This window comes from Arachis hypogaea, chromosome 13 (genome assembly GCF_003086295.3).
Source record: "Arachis hypogaea cultivar Tifrunner chromosome 13, arahy.Tifrunner.gnm2.J5K5, whole genome shotgun sequence".
Classification (NCBI taxonomy): Eukaryota; Viridiplantae; Streptophyta; class Magnoliopsida; order Fabales; family Fabaceae; genus Arachis; species Arachis hypogaea.
The window spans coordinates 44,836,199-44,849,838 of NC_092048.1; the positions used below are offsets into that span (position 1 = coordinate 44,836,199).

Here is a 13,640-nt window from a genome sequence, read left to right on the forward strand (position 1 = left end):
TTTTATGTGTATTTAGAAAATTATGATAATTAATTGGTTAGTTTAAAAAAAGTACCTTATTACTAATTAATTTTTTTATTGAATTGATTCATTTATTTCTAGTTTTAATACTAAATCAGATTTCACAAGATAAATAATGCTGCATGTTAAGTTTTTTTTTGGTTGCATGTTAAGTTTAACTAAATAAAATATTTTTTAAAGATAAATTATACAAAAATATCTATAATTTATTATGGGACAAAAATAACATCATAATAAAAATAAATATATATAGCTATATATAATTTTTAGTTTTCTTCAAAATTCTAATGGGGCAAGTGTCTCCTCTCCTCTTAAGATAGGTCCGTGCCTGCTAGGGGGACACATGTCTAAAGACTAAGTTGCCGCGAATGTCAAAAAGTACAAGTGTTTAGGATGTCTCAAAATCCATTCACATGTCTTCTTTGTTTATACTTGGCTTTGTTATATCTCTATCTGGTCTTGCTAATGTCAGCTTGAAGTAGAATAGGTAAACTAACTATATATCATTTGTTCTATTTTTTATTTATTTATTTGTTTGTTCTTTATGTTTTGTTTAGGTTACTCTTAATTATTTTTTGTCCCTGCTATCTTTCTTTGTGTTCAGCATTAGTTTCTATCATATGACAAAAATTGCAATAATATCTTCAATAATTGTGGCAGAATGTGCATTATACAGGAACAATATTTCTTATCCTAAGGTAACTGCATTGCCACTCACATTGGTTCTACCTCTGCATTTGTTATAAATAGAAGAGTATTTTGTGGTTTTCTGCAAGATATTTAACCCATATTAATATATGATTCAATAGTTATGCTTCTTATTTATAAGACTTTGAAAGTATAATAGTTGGGTAAGTTAACTACTTTTAGTTGTCAGTGGTCCAATAAGAGATTAGAACTGGTTCCTTAATGATCGATGGTGCCTTATATGTTGGACTCATTGGTGGAATTACATGGCTATATTGTGGGCTCTTAGATGAATCAATGAGGTGATTGATTATGATGTAGGTTATCCCTTTTTATATTGTGCAACGAGAATTATGTTTGTTGTTGTCTTTATTTTGTTTGAAAAATTTATGAGATTTGTGGTTAGTATTATGTAATGGAAGTAGAAGTATATTATGCTGATATAACTATCTCTTTATTTTGCTTGAAATTGTACGTCTTATGTTGCATATTTATTTTAAAACCTTAGTATACCATGATATATAATGTTCAGCTATAGAGATAAATATAAACTAAATTCATTCTATAGAAGAGTGGATGTACTATGAGGCATAAATTCAGGTGGAAACACTAAGTTGATGGTAATAAGTGGCTAAGAGAAGGGAGGTTGAATCTTAGCCCATTTTTGCTGTATATTAATTTTTGTTTTTTCAAAGAGTTTCAGGAGATATTTTTGTTTTTTGTCTCATAACCAGTCAAGAGATATTTTCTTTTTGTCTCGTAACTAATTAGGAGATATTTTTCAATTTTATCTCTAGTGCAACAAAAACAGAATAGGAGTAGAAGAGAGAGAGAGAATCACATCCAGAAATATTCTAATTCAGCAGCTAGTGCAAATGCAGTCTATATCCAGTTTCCATCACAATTGTGACAGAATTTCACTATAATCATCAGATTACATACACCAATTCTTCTCTAGGAACTACCCATTCCTATCTGGGACAAATCCAGATTCTATCCCCAAATCTGAACTTGACTTGGACACCTACGAAGCTTTCAACCGCAAAATGCTAACCCAACTTGCAAGAAAATCCCCACAGGATCATGAAACACAACATACAGATGTACAAAGGAACTCTTAGACATCTCTGGATTTTTCTTTAATTTTGCTCTCTCTGCCTTTTTTCTCTCATTGGCTTTTTCTTACAAACTTCACCCTGTTTACCTTTTACCATGAGACTCAGACAGACAAAACTAAAGAAAAGAAAACAAAATAAAACTCATTGAAGGAGAAGAACTTTGTCAGCTTCGGGTAGCTATGAGAACTCTGTGTGTAACACCCCAATTACCCTAAGCCTTACCTCTAGCCGTAAAGCAAAGGTTAATCAGAGGTTACGACAGTCCTAAGGCTTATACATATTTATAAATATAGAAGGAAATAATATAATCTAGAAGCCTGATGAAGGATATAGCTCAAAGACAAAATTACAAAAGCGTGAAACGTTCACACGTAGCTAACGCATAAGATATAAGATATAGATGCAAAAGAATGGAATATATATAGATACAATAGTATAATAATCATAGGGGACTAGTCGCAACTTGCGGAGTTTAAGCCGACTAGTTTATACAGACATACAGAGTTTGGAATTAAAAACAACTTATACAACTATTCTCTCAAATAAGCTTCTAAGGCCATAAAGATAGAACACAACAAGATGTGAGAGTAACTATAACAAAGTATAATAAATTAAACCAAGGAGGAACCATACTCCGCTCTGTCACCATATCTGTAATCTCACTAAAGTAGATTACGACCTGCATCTGAAAAACAACAACAAAGTATGGAATGAGAACCGAAGGTTCTCAGTATGGTAACAGTGCCCAATAATGTAAGATGTAAGGCTCCAGGACACCGAAGGCAATCCTAGAACTTCACATCAAACCGATATTCAAGTTTAGAACAAAATAAATAAATATATAAAGGACTTAAACCATAAACCAGGGATTATCTAAACTTAGGAGAATTCTAACTAATACTAATCACACCGCTCTGTCCCACAGCCTCCTCCAACCTAACCTCTGTGCGATCCCATCGCCAGCGCCTACCTAACCTCCTCAGCACCAAACAATCACAATTAATGCAAACAAATAAAACACAAGTAGAAGCATATAAAGCAAGTAGTTCAAGTAAGCAAATAGGCATGTTATACAATTAGGCAAACTCACGTAATCAAAACAATCAAGCACATAAAAGATGCATATGATGAATGCGTATCCTATTGGCTCGTGATATCACTTGTCGGTCCATAAATGCCAACCTGACACATCCTTTCGGATGTAGCTTTTCTGCCACGCCCACGGATATAGTGTCGGGCACACTCTACTGACCCACGGATATAGTGCCGGGCACACTCGCATGCGTAACCCAAGGATATAGTGCCTGGCACACTCTTGCAGCAGAAAAGGTCATTAATCATAATTCATTCCCAGGGATATAGTGCCCTGCATACTATCATGCTTAACCCAAGGATATAGTGCCTGGCACACTTTCCACATTCAACAAGATCATCATTCCTCTTTAAGTTCTCATCGTACTTAACCCAAGGATATAGTGCCTGGCACACTCTCAACATTCAACAAGTTCATCAACCTCACATGATCACCATTCATCACCATTTCTCATCTCAATCCACTTTCAAGTATCAATTCTCAACATTACAAGGATATAGTGCCTGACACACTCTCTTTCAAACATTATCATTCTAAGGATATAGTGCCTGGCACACTCTCAACATTCATCAGGATCATTCACGCCTTTTTGAATCCTCAACTCATCACATCCATCATCAATTCATAATTTCCATCCCAAACTCATCAGTTCATCAGTATCTCAATTCATTGTCAGCAATCACCCAGTTCACTACTCTTCCTTGTCTCTCAACCAACTCATCCTCAATACACTAGAAACCTAAATCTCCGTTTGCTAACTTTTCAAAGTAAAACCCAATTTAAACCTCCTAAGACCTTTCCCATATTTCAATGCTCTAAAAACAAGCCCAAGAGTCTTAAAATGGTGTTATAGAAACTTACAACCCTGTGGGAAGGTAGAATAGTTGAAAAACAAGTAAAATTTGAGAAACATGGCATGTGCGGCCGCACAGGGGTGTGTGCGTGCGCACGCCCAGGAGATTTTAAAATGTGTGCGTATGCACAGGTGGCAAAACTTACAGAATCTGTTCACTCGCACAACCTGTGCCAGCGCCCCTAACAGACTGGTCTTCCCAATGTGTGCGTCCGCACAGGTTGAAATTCTTCCGTAGATCTGCGCGCGCACAAGCTGTGCTAGCGCTGCAAATAGAACGCACTGCCCTGCCTGTGCGTGCACACATGTGTGTGCGTCCGCACAGGTCAAAATTTTCGCAGGGTGTGCGTCCGCACGAGGGTGTGCGCTCGCACATATCAGAAATCATGAAATTCTGCAATCTTGCAGAATTTCAGATTTTTAACACCAACTTTGAGTGATCATAACTTCCTCTACAAAATTACAAATTTTACAAACTTTATATCAATTTAAAGGGTTTTCAAAGATCTTTAATTCCAAACAAATTTCACCCAATTTTGAAAATCGAGGCAAAAATTATGATCAGACAAAGTTCACCAAAAACCAACTTTTACCAAAAGTCTCAAAACCTCAACTTACTAACATTTCCAACCAAAACCAAACCAAAACCACTTCAAGCTCTACTTTCTATTATAACCTACCCTTTTTATCATATTATACCATTCTCAACCATCAAACCTCTCTAACTCAATCTTTTCAACATAACGCAACCATAACTCATCATTCCCAAATTTAAACCTCAACTTCACCCTTCTCACACAATTAACATCATAACTCATCAACACCATTGTGAACCATCAAATTCCTTATTCCTCAACATTCAAGATATCATAAACAAACATAATTCTCTTCATTCAAAAATGGCATTTCCATGAATTATCAACAACATCAACTACTACAACTCTTTATATTAATCTCATAAAACTCACATCTTCCAAACAATAGTCATCAAAATCAACATTCATGTTACCCATATCAATATACACACTCACCTACATCATTCCACATCATAATACATCATTAATACTAATACTTCTCACAATCACCATCACCCACAAAATCAATTACTCATCATTACTCATCAACCATATCAAAAACCCTTATCAACAATAATAATCCACAACATTTATTATCTACTTTCTCAACAGTAACAACCATCAACAAATAATATTTCTCATCAACCATATCCACTCCACCCACTCTCATACCAATCTCTAAATCACAATTTACTTTTAATTACTAACAACATCAATCATCAATAATCATTAACACCAACAATCTCCAATAATCATCATCTACCACAATAATCCAATATAACTAACAATTACATCAATTCATATTTAAATATTCATACACCAATATCATTCACCCTATCTTAGGGTCAACTAGTCTAAGTGTCCAGAAACATTACATATTACATAAAAAAAATCGAAACCATACCTTGGCCGATTCCCAAACGCACCAAATACCAAAACAAAGCCACCAAGCTTGATCTAAAGCCTCAACCAACTCCAACAAACACCCAAAACTCAATCTAACATCATATATATCACCAAAATCAAAACCTAATATACACAAAATAACTAAACACAAGGGATTAGTAAAACCTTATCTTATCCAACGAGATTAGGGGTAAAATCCAATATTTACCCGCTACTAGAGATCACCTAAATAAGCAAAACCACAAAACTTGCTCAAGAACTAAACCCAAAACGCGCAGAAAATTAGGGCAGAAAACTGGGGAGTGAGCTTCGAGTTCTTACCAAAAAACTTAAATAAAAAGGAAGAGCTCGTCAAGAGCTTTGTGTAGCCTCAAATGGCTTGTCAATCGGAGCTCCGTAGCTCATGTTATGGCTTCCGGAAGTGGAGGATGAATAGTGTCATCCCTCTTCTCCTCTCCTCTCTAAAAACCGTGGTCCTCTCTCTCTTAGGGCTGAAAAAATGAACTCAAAGCTCATTAAATGAGCTTATATATGTTGGACCTTGGGCCCGATTTGGGTCCGGTCCAACCCGTCAGCGTTTTTGGTCCGTTTGGCCCACTTTGGGCCAAAACCTTTAAGATTAGTGCCCGGTTTTCAATTCTAAATTATTTTTCTCCTTTCAAAATAATAAATTAGTTTTTCCAAAATATTATTTTTCTCAAAACAGAGTACCGGACAGGCTTAAACTGGTTCGACAAGTTCGGTTGTCGGTTCTCGGTCTTTCTCAGAAAATACATTTTCTGACTCAGAAAAATTCACTGAAACCAATTTTCACATTTATATTTTCAAATTAAAACTTCTAAATTTTGAATCCATCTTGGGCACTTAAAATTATTATTTTATTAAAACGGTTTTGTGTGAAAAACTCGGGTTCTTACACTGTGCTTACTCTCCTTGTCTCAACCCTTGGCCGTTCACCCTTATTATAGAAGGGGAAGCTTCCAAGGTTGAAACCGATTCAACCAAGCCACCAACATCTTCTCCAACACATAGCCGGTTCAGACAGAGAGAAGAGAGAGGGAAAATCGAAAGCAAATCAACATGCATGTACCTCTCTATCATCCCTTCTCATTAAGTTTCATCAATCTGAGACTTTCATCTTGACTTTTGTTTCCAAGAATGAATTCTGACCCTTGATGAATCTTTGATCCTTGACAGCTCATTCCATATTTGCTCCTTCCTCAACGTAGCTCCAATGGCTACCTTCTGTCTTGGATGAACAAAAATGGAAACGAACTTTTCCACAGAGATCTTCTTCTCTGACCGAGGCTGATTACGTCTATTCTAGGCATGAGGATCTTGAAGCTTCTTCTTGAAATCTTTCCTTCAGTGGTAAATATCTTAGCCACACTATGCTTCAGATATTTCTTTTTCTCTATTGACCTTCTTCATCCTAACCTTTTGCTTCTTCATATCTTCACTATATCTCTGATAACTTGCTCTTGCTATCTTTTTCTCTGACAATAAAATGACCGAAACAAAGAGAGAGAAGAGAGAGAAGAAAGAAACCATTCAATGTGAAATTAAATGAAATTGAAATGTTACTGACATTCCCCAAGGAGTGGAGTAATGTGTGGAGCCATCAATGCAATTAACTCAATTTAATTTTCTCTTTCAGTTACCAAAGTTTGAGCTTTATTTAATTAAATTTTGAATTCCATAACCCATGAAGTAGGTAATCAAATTGTACATCAACAAATTGGACCCTTTTGTTTTGTGATCAACGTATGGCATCCTTGGGCCACTTTTATCATCATTTTGTTTTATCAAAATGGGCCTGAGGTTTGGGCTTATCTTCAATTCAAGCCTCAGCAACTTGGATCAATCAAAGCAAATTAATTCATTTATCAATTTGGGCTTATGTGACTTTTGGCCCAATAATCAAAATCTGTACACTAAACAAAATCTATCAGCCAAACAATTTGAAGCAAATATTAAATTAACAATTTTTTCTAATTAATATTTTTAATTATGTTTGATCATCACAATAATTTCAAGTTTTCCAAATTCATCAATATCCCCCTTGATGACAAACAGTATTAAAAATGAATTGAAAAGGAATAGGATTTAGAAAACTCCCTTCGAGATTTTGGCCGAATCCTCCCCTTCCAATTTATCACATTGCTCCCCCTTAATGTGTGCATTTATCTAATGGAAGCAATACCTGTAAACATGTTTAAATAGTTCCAAAAAAATTTTAAATTTTCAGAACATGGAACTTCAAGAAACCGAGCCACATCAACAAAACAAAAAATATTTTTATCAACCAATGATCAAAGTTCAAGTTCTTAATACCCTGCTCAAGGTAACATATTCAAAGCATCAAAAAAATTCCAGCCATCAAAGCAACATATCATAGCAAGCAATAAAACACATAGCTAGCAACACAATGTTCAGCCACCAAAACAGAGTATGACATAGTACATTCAGAGTACATGTCCAACAAATGATCAATACACTGCTCATAATAATGTGTTTAAATCAAAGCAAAAAATAGTTTTTCTGCCAATAAAGCGACATGTCAAAGTAAGCAATAAGTCACATTGTTCAGCCACTAAAACAGAGCATCAAAAAATGGCATGAAACAGTAATCAAAAGAGCTCCAAAATAGGGCTAGAATTGGCAGTCCCAATTCGATTTTCAATTCAGCCTCTTTTTAATTTTCCTCCCCTTTTTTTCATCAAGGAGGGAACCTGCAAAATAAATAAAACAGCAATGCCATTCATAATATTGATATTAAAATGCAAACAGAGTATCAAAGTTATGGAGTACAGTCATCCCAAAAAATGGTTCAAGTGAAACTAAATCCAAAAAGACAACAAGAGAGAAATCGTTCAAGAACATAAGCAGCAGTGAGAAAATCATTAGGCATCAGAAAGATCGATGTCAGAATCAAGATGACCGTCTTCTCTTTCAGAATGAGTCATGTCCTTCTCCAAGTTCTTAATCAGCAGATTTATCCTTTCATGGAATTTGGTCCAGGTCTTTTCATTTTCATAGGCTTGCTTTCGAGCCTCTTTGTATGATGATGAGCGGATAATTTATACGCTTTTTGGCATTATTTTTACATAGTTTTTAGTATGATTTAGTTAGTTTTGAGTATATTTTTATTAGTTTTTAATTAAAATTCATATTTCTGGACTTTACTATGAGTTTGTGTGTTTTTCTATGATTTCAGGTAATTTCTGGCTGAAATTGAGGGACTTGAGCAAAAATCAGATTCAGAGGTTGAAGAAGGACTGCAGATGCTGTTGGATTCTGACCTCTCTGCACTCAAAGTGGATTTTCTGGAGCTACAGAACTCAAAATGGTGCGCTCCCAATTGCGTTGGAAAGTAGAATCCAGGGCTTTCCAGAAATATATAATAGTCCATACTTTGATTAAGGATAGATGACGGAAACTGGCATTGAACGCCAGTTCCATGCTGCATTCTGGAGTCAAACGCCAGAAACAGGTTGCAAAGTGGAGTTAAACGCCAGAAACAGGTTACAAACTGGCGTTCAACTCCAAGAAAGACCTCTACACGTGTAAAGCTCAATGCTCAGCCCAAGCACACACCAAGTGGGCCCCAGAAGTGGATTTCTGCATCATTTACTCATTTCTGTAAACCCTAGTAACTAGTTTAGTATAAATAGGATTTTTTACTATTGTATTTAGATTCTCTTTGATTAGTTTTATGCTATCTTAGACCTTTATGGGGGCTGGCCATTCGGCCATGCCTGAACCTTTATCACTTATGTATTTTCAACGGTAGAGTTTCTACACACCATAGATTAAGGTGTGGAACTCTGCTGTTCCTCATGGATTAATACAAAGTACTATTGTTTCTCTATTCAATTCAAGCTTATTCCTTCTCTAAGATATCCATTCGCACCCAAGAACATGATGAATGTGATGATTATGTGACGCTCATCATCATTCTCACTTATGAACGCGTGCCTGACAAACACTTCCGTTCTACATGCAAACAAGCTAGAATGAATATCTCTTAGATATCTAATACAGGGGACCGAGTCCGAGATATTAGAATCTTCATGGTATAAGTTAGAACCCATGGATGGCCATTCTTGAGATCCGGAAAGTCTAAACCTTGTCTGTGGTATTCCGAGTAGGATCTGGGAAGGGATGGCTGTGACGAGCTTCAAACTCGTGAGTGCTGGGCGTAGTGACAGACGCAAAAGGATAGTAAATCCTATTCCAGTATGATCGAGAACCGCCAAATGATCAGCCATGTAGTGACAGCGCATTGGACCATTTTCACAGAGAGGATGGGATGTAGCCATTGACAACGGTGATGCCCTACATAAAGCTTGCCATGGAAAGGAGTAGGAATGGTTGGATGAAGACAGCAGGAAAGCAGAGGTTCAGAGGAACGAAAGCATCTCTATACGCTTATCTGAAACTCTCACCAATAAATTACATAAGTATCTCTATCCTAGTTATATTTTATTTATCTTTTACTTATCAATTCATAAAACCATTTGAATCCGCCTGACTGAGATTTACAAGGTGACCATAGCTTGCTTCAAGCCGACAATCTCCGTGGGATCGACCCTTACTCACGTAAGGTTTATTACTTGGACGACCCAGTGCACTTGCTGGTTAGTTGTACGAAGTTGTGAAACAGAATTAAGAACATGAACATGCGTATTGAGTTTTTAGCGCCGTTACCAAGGAAGGAATGATCACGATTTCGCACACCATATGACCTGACCATCATACTAAACATGTTGGAGAACTTATTCAGAACATCTTTGATAGTTTCAGAAATCCGAGCAGATTCAGGAGGAAGACTATCACTTTCACTATCATAAAACATTGATGCCATTGAACACTTGCCCTTTTTACCTTTAACAGAATCGGGAACCCCACCTCCTTTAATTGTGGAAACCCTATTCTCAACAGGCTCATTTCTCAAATCCACATTAAAGTACTCAAAGATGCATGTTAAAAACATTCCATATAGTAGATTTGCTTTCTTGTCGCTGCGGACACAGTCCTACATATGTCTCACCATAAGATATGTAAATGAAATGGATGCAGAATTTAGAATAGCAAAAAGCACAAGAGTATCACAAACCGTAACCCTTTGGTAAGAACCGTTTTGAGTCATCAGAACATGATTAATGATACGGTGGAGCAAGACTCTCACAGGGCCGAGGGCTTTGTGGGTGAGATTTGTGCCTTCAAGTGCAGAAAAATTTTCGCAAACCCGAGTAAAAGCCACTTGGAGGGAAATCCCAACCTGGTTGTCCCATTTACCAGACATGTAAGCCCTGGCTTCTTCCTTAATGGAGAGAAACTTAATTAAGGCAATTAGCATTTAATGGGAAACGATTTCAACAAGAAAATTTAAAATCAAAACAAATAACTGAAAAGACCCTTCCTTGAAAAGTGGGAGAAGATATGGGAAAAAAGATTTGATTTGAGAAAAACTTCCTTTTTGAAGATATGATGTGAAAGAAAATAAAAAGAATTTTATTAAAAGCACAATGCAAAAAATATTAATGAGCCAATATCATGGAATGGGCTTCAAAGGAGGTTGATTGGGCTTGAGTCCAAGGTACCAAAGTTCAGTCTCTCCCTATTTAATGGCTCGTTCATGATGTGTCCAGATTTGTCTCCCTGCTGCCTACGAGACAAAAACAAACAGAGGCATAAAAAAATCACATTTTTTCAACAAAACTCAAATCCATCATTCCCAAACTGTTTCTTAATGAACAGAATCTATCTTCACACAGTGGTTTAGTGAAGATGTCAGCAAGTTGCTCTTCAGATTTTACAAATTGGATATCAATAGTGCCCTTTTGTATATGTTCCCTAATAAAAGTGATATCGAACCTCAATGTGCTTGGTTCTAGAGTGCAGTACAGGATTTTTTGAAATATTTATAGCACTCATGTTATCACAAAACAGAGGTATACTATTGATTTTCAATTTGTAATCTTCCAATTGAGTTTTTAACCAAATTAATTGAGAGCAACATGCAGCGGCTAATATATATTCAGCTTCAGCCATGGATAGAGCAACTGTGGCTTTCTTCTTGCTTGACCACATGTTTAGTGAGCTTCCAAGGAAGCAACACATTCCGAAAGTGCTTCTTTTCTCCACTCGGTCTCCCGCATAATCTGCATCACAAAACTCCACTGCACAGAATTCATTAGATTTAGGATACCACAAGCCAAAATCACATGTGCCTTTAATGTATCTAATGATTCTTTTAACAGCCGAAAGATGGGATTCTTTTGGGTGAGATTGAAACCTTGAACACACACCCACACTTTGAATAATATCCGGCCTAGAGGATGTAAGATACATGAGGGATCCTATCATTCCTCTATACTTTGTTTCATCCACATCTTTTTCATTTTCATATTTGTCAAGTTTAGTATTTGGATGCATAGGAGTTCCCATTGGTTTGGAGTTTTCAAGACCAAATTTCTTGATTAATTCTTTGGCATATTTTCCTTGGTGTATAAAGATGCCACTAGGAGTTTGTTTGATTTGAAGACCAAGGAAGAAGGTTAATTCTCCCATTAAACTCATTTCAAACTCACTAATAATAAGTTTTCCAAATTCTTCACACAAGGATTCATTGGCCGATCCAAACACAATGTCATCCACATAAACTTGAACAAGTAAGATACCATCATTAGATTCTTTTATAAACAAAGTAGTATCGGTGGTACCCCTTTGAAATTTATTTTCCAACAAGAAGGCACTAAGCCTTTCATACCAAGCTCTTGGAGCTTGCCTAAGACCATAGAGAGCTTTAGAGAGTTTAAAAACATGATTTGAAAACTCTTTGCTTTCAAAACCGGGGAGTTGAGCCACAAATACTTCCCTATCAATAACACCATTAAGAAAAGCACATTTGACATCCATTTGAAACATTTTAAAGCCCCTGTGGGCAGCATAGGCAAGAAGCAACCTAATTGCTTCCATTCTTGCTACCAGAGCAAATAACTCATCAAAATCAATACCTTCCTCTTGATCGTAACCTTGGGCCACTAATCTAGCCTTACAAACAACACTAGTACACAACCATCTTTACCCAATTTATTTTTGAAAATCCATTTTGTACCGGTTACCTTTTTACCATTTAGAGTTGGTACAAGTGTTTAAACCTCATTCTTTTCAAATTATGCTAGCTCTTCTTTCATGGCTTTGACCCATGAGGGGTCTTCAAGAGCTTGCTTCACATTGAGAGGTTCTAATTGGGACAAGAAGGCAACATTGTTTGACTCGGTTTGCTTCTTGCTTGAGGATCTTGTGGTTATGCCTTTTGAGGGATCACCAATGATGAATTCATGTGGGTAATCCTTCAAGAATTTCTATTCTCATGGCCTTTGAGGAATGTTTCTGCCTTGATGAGTTTCAGTGGACAGCTCTATTCTGGATTCTCTGGCTTGTTTAGGAGGTAAAACTGAAATGTCTCCTCCATCCTGATGAGACATTTCTGGACAGACAAATTCATCACTTGGGACAGTTTTAGGTTTTTCTTGACTTGCTTGATGGTTCACATCAGCTTCACTTCCTGCATCATCATCTAACACAACACTTGGAATAGAATTAGAATCACATAAGGACACATGTATGGATTCCTCTATTGTTCTATGTTCTTTGAGGTAAACCCTAAATGCTTTGCTAGTGGTGGAGTATCCAACAAACATTCCTTTATAAGATTTTGGATCAAATTTTCTAAGATTTTCTTTATTGCTGAGTACAAAGCATTTACATCAAAAAATGTGGAAATACTTAAGATTGGGTGGGGTTCCTTTCCAAAGCTCATATGGAGTTTTCTTTAAACCTTTTCGAATGATGGTTCTATTCAAAATATAACAAGCTGTATTTACAGCTTCAGCCCACAAAAATTTTGGAATATCATTTCACAAAGCATTGCCCTAGTCATTTCTTGAAGGCTTCTATCCCCTTCTTTCAACAACCCCATTTTATTGAGGTATTCTTGGGCATGAAAATTTATGTGCTATTCCAAGTTCATCACAAAAATTTTCAAAATCTTGATTTTCAAACTCCTTTCCATGATCACTTCTCAAGTGGGCAATTTTTAAATCTTTTTCATTTTGGATCTTTTTACAAAGAGAAGAAAAAGCATGAAATGCATCATTCTTGTGTGCTAAGAAAAGAACCCAACCAAATCTAGAGTAATCATCCACCACTACCAAACCATAATGTTTACCCCCCAAACTTTGAGTTCTTGTTGGACCAAAGAGATCAATGTGTAACATTTCTAATGGCCTTTTAGTGGAAATTCCTTCTTTTGGTTTAAAAGATGATTTTACTTGTTTGCCTAGTTGACAAGCATCACAAGTAATATCCTTATCAAA

General features: G+C 36.2%; 1 long non-coding RNA gene across 1 annotated transcript; it reads left to right on the forward strand.

The window, feature by feature from the left end:
- Nucleotides 1-514: 514 nt before the first annotated feature.
- Nucleotides 515-9,122, forward strand: LOC140178146 (uncharacterized). Its single transcript, XR_011870389.1, has 2 exons — nucleotides 515-719; nucleotides 8,471-9,122. It is a non-coding gene; the product is annotated as an uncharacterized lncRNA (long non-coding RNA).
- The last annotated feature ends 4,518 nt before the right edge of the window (nucleotides 9,123-13,640 follow it).